The sequence below is a fragment of the Ochlerotatus camptorhynchus genome, unplaced genomic scaffold (assembly GCF_037179485.1).
Source record: "Ochlerotatus camptorhynchus isolate MF236.1 unplaced genomic scaffold, CSIRO-AGI_Acam_v1.1 ptg000143l, whole genome shotgun sequence".
NCBI classification, from domain to species: Eukaryota; Metazoa; Arthropoda; class Insecta; order Diptera; family Culicidae; genus Ochlerotatus; species Ochlerotatus camptorhynchus.
Genome location: NW_027040633.1, coordinates 700,481 through 712,900, shown reverse-complemented (window position 1 = coordinate 712,900; position 12,420 = coordinate 700,481). Strand labels below are relative to the sequence as shown.

The 12,420-nt window shown below is 40.5% G+C and overlaps 1 protein-coding gene across 2 annotated transcripts in view; it reads left to right on the top strand.

Moving 5' to 3' along the window:
- The window catches only part of Ncc69 (sodium chloride cotransporter 69), a 165,368-nt gene that overhangs the window by 63,969 nt on the left and 88,979 nt on the right, over nucleotides 1-12,420 (top strand). For both annotated transcript variants that reach the window (XM_065221506.1, XM_065221505.1), the window contains exon 3: nucleotides 1,536-1,577. The gene's annotated coding sequence lies outside the window, so the exon portion shown is untranslated. The remainder of the gene's footprint in view (nucleotides 1-1,535; nucleotides 1,578-12,420) is intronic.

The window sequence follows — 12,420 nt, the reverse complement described above, 5'->3', positions numbered from 1 at the left end:
TGCAAGTAGATAATGCAAAGGGATGCGGTATTTCAAATGATTATTTCTTTATGATACATCAGAAATAAGGTCTCAAAATCTCAATAGAATGTTAAACTGTGATTCATCAAGTAAAATATCTAAAAAATATACGAAACGTTAATTTGTTATTTTTTTTTTGTGATGTATGATGTTAAAAGCTTAATTTACAGTCGATGATTTTAACAACTGTGTCCTGTTTTGCACAAAATGTAATTTTTTTTAAGGAATCAGCAGGTCAATACATGATTTTATGATCAAGAATTATTTGTGAAACCTCCAGTTGAAAACAATCACAAACCGTTACCCGGAAAATGCATCTGAGGAAAAGTTATCGCTGTTTTTCTAAAAGTGGGCATTTTACCCCAGGGGTGCATTATGGGCTATTCTCCCTTACATATAAAAACCATACGTGACCACACATACTATTCATTTGCGTGTAAATTTCATGTGTACTTCTGAGTGGATTCTGTTTATCTGTGGTCAAATGAAAATCATGTGGAATTTCACATGGATATTTGTCAAGAAAAATGTGTAAATTGTTTTGAGTCAACCATAACCGAAACATTGAAATACTTGAAAATTTTAAGATAAAGTATAATAGTCAAAAATGCATGAAAAACATCAATTTTGTGTGGTTCTACGTCATACTGCGGTCGTGTCTAGGACACAACCCTTTACTTTTTTTTCCATTCGAAGCAGTTAGGCCACGGATACACTTGTGTATCAAACTATGAACATGAGCATTATTTGCATAATAAATTATGAGCACATCCTAAAAGTATTCCAGTGTCAAAATGCAGCTATGAGTTGTCATACAAGTGTATCTGCATTCACTTTACTCTGCTCGTCGTCGGCTGCTCTGTTGTTGTTGACCGATTCAGTCGGAGCTGCTGGACCTCCCAGGAAGTTTTGGAATTGGATTCCGTTTCCCTTCCGTCAACAGCATCGCTAGAATTATTCCTCCTACTTCGACTATCCTTCGGAATTTTTTTTTCATTCTGTGTTTGAAATCCCCAATCGATTTGCGGATCAATCTCTTTATTTCAATTTGTAAATAGTGGGGGTTTTGTGATACGCTATATTGAAACCAAAAAGCAATAATTTATGCTTTGTTCCCGTTTGGAAACGAATGGTTTTATAATTGCTTTTATAATTATAAAACACATTCATGGAGTATTTACAGAACAGTTTTATAAAGGAATAGAGCGCTGCATTAAATTCATCTTAAAAACTACTTTTTTACTTTATCGTCAGACTTTGAAAGGTTTTTAAAACAGCATAGAACTGACCGACTAATCAAGAATATTTTGCACTATTAAATGCTATATTTAAACTAATGATATTGCTTATTGCCGTTATAAAACCACAATAAATCAGAGTGAAAGCCAACTCCCTTTCTTGTTGTATTCATATTTTCTTCAATGTTCTCTAAATCTTTCGGTCGGTATCTCAAAAATATGTTATATAATTTTTACAACACTCGCTTTATGAACACTTTTTTTTATTTATTTCAGGATTGACGTCTGATTGGTCGTAACAGGACGGAATTGACACAGGTACAACATTACTCATAGCTATAGCCCACATCACTACCGTTGAACTATATGCAACAATCACTATTCACTCAAGTTTCGATGCCAAAATTAATCCGAAACGAGAGAATCAACGAATGCGAATAATTGCGTTTTCTCCGAAACATAATAATTGATGGCAGTAATTTATTACACTTCATTTTAGTCATTTGGCTTCCAAACGCCAACTTCAGGAGAATAAAGAATAACTCGAAATAAATAACCCAGCAGTTCATTTGCTTTGATTGGTAAACCTGCTTTCGTTTGAAACAACTTACAGAGAGGTACCGTTGTTTACGGGTGGAATTTTTTGCCGCTATTTTTTTCTGGATTTCTTGATACCTGATTTTTGGTAATACAGATATCATTTACTCAAAAATCAAAACTAAAACTCCATCCGCAATCAACGGTATCTCTCTGTATGCCGATACCTGATCTCATATTTTTCCCCACTACCCATGATTCCAAATTTGCTCAACTGATTCTTTTTTATGTTCACCGGATACCCTGTTGAGTCCTGTTGTTGGAATGTTTATCGTGCCATGTCCAAGTTTGTCAGTTGTTTTCCAGTCCGTAGACTACTAGGTTTAGGTAGCTCTCTTTTGCGGCCACTCGCCCGTTCAAAGTAGCCAAATTTTGAGCAAAAGGTCGTTTGTTGTTCCACACAAATGTAAATATTTCACCGTCAGTCATGCGTCTACTATCCCTTCCCAAGCCTGCTGAACACATCCGTCGTCGCCACAAGTTATGGAAATGAGCTGTTTTGGGATTAGCACGTACTCGCGTTTTGCATAAATTGACCCACTTTTCAGTCGATGGCCATAGAGTGAGGTGCTACTGCTGCTGCTTCAGCTACAACTGGTCAACTGGAGTGGTAATCGGATATACCTACCTTATGTATATATTTACATTTTGATGATCGGTCCGCCGGAGTTGTTGATGACTGGTGGCGGCATGTGGGCTTGCCGAAGGTGAGGAATTTCGGTAGCGCCGGGATTGTTTCATCGTTCCGTTCGCAGTGTAGGGGTTAAGGGGTTGAAAATTTAGAAATACTGTCTGTATCTAGAATAACAGGTGACAGGATTCGATGGTTTTGTTTTGTTGCTTTTAAAAGTTTACTTCTGTTGTGAAGAGTTTCGTAACCAGTGGCTTTCTTTAATACCACATTGCTATTGATGGCACTTGGTCATCTTCCCAGGATTTGAATCATTGCACACTACACTGGAAGTGAGAACCGAAAGTTGTTGTTCTTCGGTTTTTGCCAACTCAATTTGATTGAAAGAGTCGATTTCGTTCTATGATTTATTGGAAGTCGGTGGAAGTTGAATTTCAGCACAAATTTGAACGATTTTCCTCACAACGAACAATTAGCCAATGTGTGAAGTTTAGAAATCACAAAAGATCAAGTTGCACGAGTGAGATTATTTATGTGCCCACTCACAATAAATAATCTCAGTGCTCATTTTCTTTCTCCACCGCAAATACTTAACCTTGAATTTCCTGGAACCCAAAGCAATTAATCTACTCCATTCCTGGGGCCACATTGCGCATCTCGAAACGAAAGACTTTTTTTTACGAACGCTTGTATGAAAAAGTTTTTCGTTTCGAGATGCGCAATGTGGCCCCTGGTCCTAACCCATCATCGTGGGAATAGACTTGCACCTTCATCAAATGCCAGATAATTTTAACCTCTCACTCTTGCGATGCTTCGTTTCAACCCATCTCGAGTGAGCATCCATCCATAAAAATGAAACACATTTGGTGGGTAGATGTTGACTCGTTGTTCCATTCGCATTGCGGAATCCATTAACATGGTGGTGGTGATGGCGCTGCCCCATCCCTTCCTGGGTCGTTGACCGAAATTTGCGAAAACCAAACAGCACCATCGGCAGCAGCGAGCAACGTTTTGAGAAGCGGATTAGCGCAGAGCCCGCGGGGTACGTCTATAAAGGTAAACCCAGGTAAAAAAGTGAAATGAGCGAATGATTCAACGGTATGTGTGTTTACAATCCCGACCAATCCCCGCAGGGTAATTAGAGGTAGGTGTAAACCTGTTTGACCATTGCTGTTGTTGACCTACCTAGCTCGGCAGAGGTGAAGGGATGCTCGACAGGTTGGTTCCCAAAAACAAAAACGCGTGAGCGCTGTTCAGTTTTGAAACGAACCGATTAATCTTGAATAATAGCTCTTCTGTGACAGATAGATTACGGTTCTTCTCAAGTGTGTCTTGCGTGAAACATGATGGGGAGACTCATTTTAGGTATTGAACTCTGCTATCGACTTGATCAAACTGCTGTGTTTGCATTGGCTTTGCTAAGAGAGTGGCCACTTCAGATCTATGTAGGCTCCCACTTATCGTTAGATGCTATACATTTATTTTTTATATTCATTTATTTGGCATGGCTCTTGATAAAACTTTACGGAGCCGAAAGTCTTTGAAAACTATTCTAAATTGCATCACGAAAAAAAAATGCTGTAGAAAATTACTCATGGGGTATTTTCTCTTGAAAATTTGGGTAGAAGTAGTTTAGAGTGTATTTTTATCGCTGTCAGTTTTTTTTAAAGTTGGAAGAAATGGCGTCACCGGAAAAGCAACGTCGCGAATTGATTTTGCGCAAGCACCTGGAAAATCCTCAACTCAAAGTTTGAATAGGGGTTCCTGGGGTAAAATGCACCAGTTATGGAAATCAAGGTTTTTTCCCGTTAAAATTAAAAGCAACAATGAATATCATGCGTTGCATAAATTCTCAACATACATGAAAAGTTTAAAAAAATAAATTAAAAAGTAATTTTAGAAATTGATAAAATAATCTGGAAATGCCACTAATTGGGGCAAAATGCACCCATACTGGGGTAAAATACCGTACAACAAAAGGGCAAGCCATAATGATGACTTAAAATCCACCCCAACAATGCAATACAATAATGGGGCAATATGACTCTCTTTGCCGTCTGATCATGACTACTTGACGCAGAAGAACGTTCGACAGCCTCCAGTCGATCGTAGTTGATCAAAGGTCCATGACCGCTTAATAGACTTCGGAACGTTGCGGACCTTTCGGAAGAAAGAATAGCTTGTTTACTAAGGGATCTTTTCGTCCCAAACATAGGAGTGCATTTAGCCCCGAATGAACAAAGAAAATCTTTTTGATTATAAAATAGAAACACATATTAAAACCTACCGGTAAATTATCAGAGCGATGAAGCTCTGAATGTTGTAAGGTAGGGAACGAACATTCTAATTTTGATTGATTGGCCCAATGTCACCCCCACTTACGGTACTTAAATTTAAGTGGATGTACAGATGCTCCTTTGCTTCCATCTCAATACATCACTTCACCTTATTTTTTTTCTATTGACAGATCCAACAGCTGAAAGTTCATTGAGATCTTATTTAATTTAATAGTTACATGCATTGACCTGACCTCGAGAACCAGTTCGATGACATTTTTTTACAAACTTTGCTCATGTCAACTTTACGTCCCCCATGGGCTGGTCGGTGGGCGCGCTCCGATTGATTTAGTGCCCAATAATTAATTGGCTTATTTGCCTATTTTCAGCCTATGCCACACGATAGTGAAGTGAATAGTTATGACCCGTACTAGACGCGGCATGTTTGCAACCAACTAACTAATGCGCGTTTACCATCGCCACGAGAACCTTTAACGGTATTCGGTGGGTCGTATATTGTGTACCTATCTATACCGCCAGAGGCAGATCATTAAATTGGAGATTGTGTTTTTTTTGCCAGTTTACTGTTGACGAGATCATGAAGCCGTGTTGACGCCAGCATTTTTCCTATATTTTTTTACAGTAGCAAATCGGTATTGATTAGTCAGGTGTGTGCCAGAATTGTGCCCTCATCGCCAATCGCTTTTATGGAAGTCGTAAATTACTACCCCTCTTGGTCTGGTGAGCTTCAAGTTATGGAAATAAACAATCATTAGCAGCCTAGAGCATATGGCGATGTTGATGACGGTGCTCATAAGTTCCTCTCCGCCGGTGCCAGCTTCCCAAACTGTACCGCATGACAGGTATTTACGAAGCAAAATCGCTTGCAATTAGGGACTGAGCAATACTGACATTGTCAATCTTCATTTGTGTCCCGTGTGAGACATGAAGGTATTTTTATATTTAGCCGAATGTTTACTCAATCAGTGAGACTCTGTGCACTCCAGACAAACGTCAATAAACTTCGTTCAATTTTTTTTCCGTAGAAATCGAACCTCCTTGGAAAGTTGTCATCTTTTTCGTATTCATTTTTACGAATTGGGACACATAGGGTAGAGCACTACTTCGGCATAAACGCCCATTTCCGTCATATCGGGCAGAAACGTCAAATATATAAATGATTTCGACGTGAACGAACCAATCATACGTTTGGCACGATAGTTTAGTTCAAAAGGTACAATACAAAGTCTACAAGATCGCATAACATGAATATTTACATCAATTCTTCTCAAAACCAAAAAACGGCCTTAATCCGTATGCCAAAGTGAATCCAATGTCGTTTCAATGTGTTTAGACGGAATTGAAACTCATTTGATGGAATTGAAATCAAGAACGATTGTTAGATTTTTAGCAATATCTCAAAATGTTTGACTCTATATCAAATCCAACGGTACGTATGAAAGCTAAATAAAATGAGTAGTTATTTTTTATAGAAACATACCCATTTTGGATCAAGCCCGTTCGAAAAAATAAAGGTTCAGTGCGGGTTGCGCTTAGTACGACGGACATTAGATCTTAACCCTACCTAAATACTACACATAGGGCAAAGCACACCTGGCTGAATCTGCCCACGAGCCACGAGGACGATGCTCTGCGAAGGTAGACAGACAAAACAGTCAATCTGGGGAGACTTGTAAACGAAAACTTTACCTGAATACGAAATTAAGTTGTTTATTTTACCATGAAAAAGTTCTTTCAGGCAATTCAGTGTAGGCACATGGGAGATGGGTGTGTCTCTTATGGACTTAATATTGGTGTTTAAGGGGCAGACATGTAATCTGAGAAGATGTGCTATTGTGGAAATCCTCTTTTTTGGGTACAGGCAGTGTAATTAGTTAGTAGTTGGATCTCAACTATGATTGGTTCATTTATCAAATTTGCTTCAAGCGACGTAAGCGATTCTAAATCAGTTAATTTATATTCCAATACGGAATGATACATTTCCGTGACGAAAATTAGTAATGTTCCCTATATTATATAATGAAAATGATTAGTAATTTCCATTTCATTCCACTACGCTAATTGCTTATCCTACAGATAAACGTATTTCGTCTGCAATGTGTCAAGTTACAAAACACTGAAGAAGGATGCATATTGTAGACGATATACGCGTACCTGTAGGATAAGCAATTGACATAGTGGAATGAAATGAAAATTACTAATCATTTTCTTTATATAATATAATCCTCCTCTGTTTCTTTTTATAGAAGGTATGTGGAACTAAATTAAAAAAAAAAAAAAAGTTTGGTTTAATCTCATTTCAAAACCCTAGAAGAATCGAAATCCAGGACCTTGAATAAAATGGAATCTAAGCTTGTAGAACTTTTAAAGATTTTTCAGGTTCAGGTGTCGGATTTTGAAAGTTTTCCGTTGTCATCGATTAAAAAACAATAAAATATGTTGAAATTTTTTTAAAACCTTGAACTTGCAGAAATAATTCTCAGGAGTATTCAAATGTAGTTTTGAGAAGAGCTTCAAGAAAAAAATAACAATTGCTTCCCTCCTAATTCGTGGTGAAAAATAAAGATAGAATCAAATGAATTCCAAGGTAGTTCTGAGGAGAATTCCAAAAGATTCATGGAGCATTCCAAGGTAATTCGAAAAAGAAATTCTACTGATTTTACGCGTATATTTGAAAAAAAAAACTCACTCAAAATTATTCTGAAGAGTTAACTGTTAGGGACTACTGCTTTAATCCTAGAAAATAATGAGCGGAATTCTAATTCAAATGAATAGAAACAATTTAAAGTATTTTCTAAGGAAAATTCCAAGGAAGTTCTGAGTCAAATTCTAGAATAGTTCTGAGGAGAACTCGGTGGAAATGTTGAAGAAAATTGCATAGGAATTCTTAGTAGTATTCCTTAGAAATGCTGAGAAGAATTGCTTACTAAATTAAACCGAGAGCTTCAAATGAAGTCAGAGATGTATTTAGAGGTGTTTTTTTATATCTTTATTAATGAGACTTTCAGCCCTGGGCTGGTTAGTCTCCGGTTTAAAGGTGATTACTTGCAGTGTCCATTTTCGCACTACGCTTCGCATTTTCAAAAGACATAATATTGTGGTTTTTGCAAATGCACGTAGCTCAAAATACTACTTGATATTTACTGTGAAGAAGCAAGCAATGTAAGAAAATTACAGATTTATAAATCACGTAACGCTTGAACTTACGAAGTGTAATAAGGGGTCATCCACAACTACTTTACCCTCTTACTTACCATGCTAGGGAGCTGAAATATTGCTGTATTACCAAAACGTTGGAGGCATGAATACAACTGTAGCTGAGTACAAATGGTTTGTTATGATATGTACGCCTTCACCGAAACTTGGTTGAACAGCAACACACTTTCTAAGCAAATATTTAGTTCGGATTTTACGGTCTATCGCACTGATCGTTCTCGAGCTACTAGCCCCAAAGCTTCCGGCAGTGGTGTCTTGCTAGCAGTTCGTTCTACTTTTAACTCTCGGTTACTTCATCCACCTAATAGCTCAGGTGTCGAACAGTTGAACGTGGTCTTCATTTGCGTGTTGTATTTACCCCCGGATCGAATTGGCAATTCTGATTTGATCGATCAACACATTGACTCACTTTTTTGGTTGTATCCAAGATTATTGCGATTGACGAAATCCTTGTTGTTGGTGATTTCAATCTTGCTTCAGTTAACTGGTCATCGAATGAAACAGGGTTCTTTCATTCTCGCTCTAATGGCTCATTCATTACACCTCTAGTAGCATCTCTCCTATAGCGAATTTGTTTATTATTCAGTTCCAACCTGGATCGGGTATCAAGATCGGCTCTGCTTGTTTTCTAACAAACGTCAGTTTGATCGTTTATTTTTTAAACCTACCTCAGGTACAGGTTTGCACTGACAAAAAGTTTGGTTTCACACTGGGTTGGAACTGGTTCCAACCCCGATAATAAACAAATTTGCTACTGGATTGCTACAATACTGCTGATCTTCTGCAACGGAACGGGATCTCCAATTAAAATCATAGACTGCTTGATCTATGTTTCCTTAGCCGTGAGCTCGCCTCTAATTGCTCGGTTCAAGAGGCACCTGAACCACTAGTTAAACGTTGTAGACACCATTCTCTGCAGTTATCATTACACTTAAATCAGGCTCGCACTTTTCGGGTTACCGTGGACAGCGTATCGTATGACTACCGTAGGACTGACTTCGAGGGAATGGCAACCTTTTTCGAAAACATCAGCTGGGACGATGAACTCCGAGATCGTGACCTCTTCTATTTTCTCGAATATTGTCGTGTATGTGATCGACCAGCCCATCCATCCATCCATCGACCACCCATATCTAGTAACCCTCCTTGGACCAACCACCGACTCATGCGACTAAAGTCATCCAAACGAGCTGCCTTGAAGACATTTTGTAAACTTCGAACGGATGCATCGAAGAGGAAGTACAACCTCGTTAACAAACAGTATAAGCGGCTCAACAAAAAGCTTTATCAAGCCCATCAGCGCCATCAACAAACTAAACTCAAAGCAAATCTCAAGAGCTTCTGGAATCATGTGAACGATCGGAAGGAATCGGGCTTACCTTCTACAATATACAATACGGATCAAGAAGAATCAGATATGGAGGGAATCGCTGACCTGTTCATGTCACAATTCAGCAGTGTCTTCGTCAAAGAAAATTTACCTAACGAGCACATCGTAGCCGCCTTAAGTGATGTTCCCGTACTTTCTGCTGTTGGGCCGCATCTGTCTATCTCGACTAATGATGTTCGTAGAGCACGCCATCGTTTGAAAAATTATTTCAGCACTGGCCCTGACGGAATCCCTTCCGCGGTTATTAAGAACTTTATTGGAGTGCAGGCCGCACCTTCAGCATCCATCTTCAACCTCTCTTTGGATTCTGGGATCTTTCCAGACTGCTGGAAGAATTCTTTTGTTTTCCCTGTCTTCAAAAAAGGCAATAAGCAGTCGGTGTCCAACTACCGTGGTATCGCTGCTTTATGTTCAGTCTCAAAACTTTTTGAACTATTGGTGCTAGATTATTTAAAACACACATGCTCTAGTTACATCGCGATTGAACAACACGGATTTACGCGAGATGGAAAGAGGTCATCAAGTGGATGCTATCTACACCGATCTTTCTGCTGCTTTTGATAAAATCAATCACGAGAGTGCAGTGGCCAAACTAGAGCGACTTGGTTTTCACGGTTCCCTTCTTGATTGGCTTCGCTCATACCTCACCGGTCGACATATGTCAGTGAAGATTGGAGATCATTTTTCTCAACCGTTCGCTCTTTCTTCTGGTGTACCTCAAGGCAGTTATCTGGGACCGTTCATATTTTTATTGTATCTGAATGACGTTCACTTTTCGATCCGTTGCCTGAAGCTGTCTTATGCTTGTTGGAAGTAAGTAGTGAAAGCCCCTGGATACGCGCATCTATCATGTGAGTCTCTATAGTGGCTCCCAAGATCGAGAATGACAGCTGCCGTATGAGTGTGTATGAGTGCGTGAGAGTGAGAGACTGACGAAGCATAAATTGCTGATGTGTGTACAATTTATGTTTGTTGACTAGTCCATTGTAACTTGTAAATAAAGACGCACGTAGAACGTAGTCCGCGGTTATTTTTCTTTGGTATCACGCGACTCCCAAGACGGGTGTTTATTGTCCGGTAGTTCGGTTTGGATAAACCTGTGTACATCTGCTTGCGCAGGGATTCCCACAGGTTATGGGCCCAGATCCGTGAAGAAAGTAATAGTGGAAAAGTGTTCTCCGGTGGAGGAGACATTTTGTGTGGATTGCGTTGCGTTTGTGCTTTGTTTACGAGAAGATTTCCCCCGGCGGGTGTATGTGCTGTTGTCCGCAGCTGAACGTTTTTGTCGGGTGAAATTGTGCTGTTGGCAGTGGAGTATCGGCCAAGTGTGTAGCACGGAACGGAATACGAAACGGAAAAAGTTTTGTTCGAGGAGGAGAAATTTTGTTTTTCTCTCCTGTACGGGCTGAAGTGCAAACTTATTGTTTGCTGGTCCGGTCTCTAAAAGTGCGATTGTTTGAACTGAAGAAGTACGCTTCGTTCGGAAAAAGCTTATAGTGGAATAAGAAAGAACACTTTGTGGAAAGTATCGAATTGTGAACATTGTTCGCTCGATTGTGAAGCTGTTTTCTTTGCCCGACCGTGCGCGTAGTGTTTTTGTTTCGTGGAAAATGGCCGAGACGAAGATAACATTAGACCGGTTGAACGATTTTAATTGGGCAACTTGGAAGTTCCGGATGGAGTTGTTGCTGCTCAAAGAAAATCTGTGGACAACGGTGATTGACGCGAAGCCGGAGGTGGTTACAGCAGCTTGGACGAGGAACAACGAAAAGGCTCGAGCGACGATCGGTTTGGCACTAGAAGATGGTCAGCTGTGCCATGTTATGGGAGCTGTTAGTGCAAATGAGATGTGGGACAAGCTCAAAGGCTACCACGAGCGAGGGTCTCTGTCGAACAAGATCCATATACTGCGGAGATTGTGCTCGATGCGGCTGAAAGAAGATGGCAGTATGTCGGAGCATCTAGTCCAAGCGTCAGAGTTGGTTCACCGACTAGCCAGCATGGGAGAGCCGTTGAAGGAACATCTTGTTGTGGCGATTTTGTTGTCAAGTTTGCCGGAGACGTACAACCCGCTCGTTACTGCTCTTGAAGGCCGTCCAGAAGAAGACCTGAAGCTGGAGTACGTGAAAGGTAAGCTTCTAGATGAGTGGCGGAGAAGATGCGAGAACAAAGTGCATGAAAAGGCCAGTGAAATGGCGATGAAAACCACAATGCGATCGGAAGAACGGAGAAGTTTTGTACGGGTTTGTTACCATTGCAAGCAAGAAGGGCACTTGCGGCGAAATTGTCCTGTGTTGATGGCGGAGAGGCAGCAGAACCAAGCGAAGTCGATGGTGGTTAAGCAATCGGATGCCGGTAGCATTGGCAGTAGTCGAGGAGTGTGCTTCACGACGACGACTGCAAGTGATGTGTCGATTGACGGTCGTTGGATCATCGACACTGGCTGTACGAAGCACATGGCTGGTTCGACGGCGAGCTTCGACAGCATGACGTTTTGCGAAGAGAAGGTGTCGTTGGCGGACGGGAGAAATGTAACTTCCAGAGGAACCGGATCTGGAAGGATCGTTGGAGTCGGCTTGGAAGGCGAGTCCGTTGACATGCAACTGAAGGGATTGCTGTATGTGCCTGGATTGTCCGGAAGTGTGCTGTCAGTGAGCCAAATCACAAGCAATGGCTATGATGTGCTGTTTGGTGTGAAGGATTGCAGAATCCAGAAAGGCAAAAAGGTTGTTGCTATAGGTGACCGGATCGGAGGGCTGTACTACCTAAGGCAGCCGGTAGTGACGTAAAGCAGGAGGAGTGCTATGGAACAGGAGGAGTGTTGTAAGTAGATGCAGTAGTGGGCTTCACTAAGGAGGAGTGTTGGAAGTAAGTAGTGAAAGCCCCTGGATACGCGCATCTATCATGTGAGTCTCTATAGTGGCTCCCAAGATCGAGAATGACAGCTGCCGTATGAGTGTGTATGAGTGCGTGAGAGTGAGAGACTGACGAAGCATAAATTGCTGATGTGTGTACAATTTATGTTTGTTG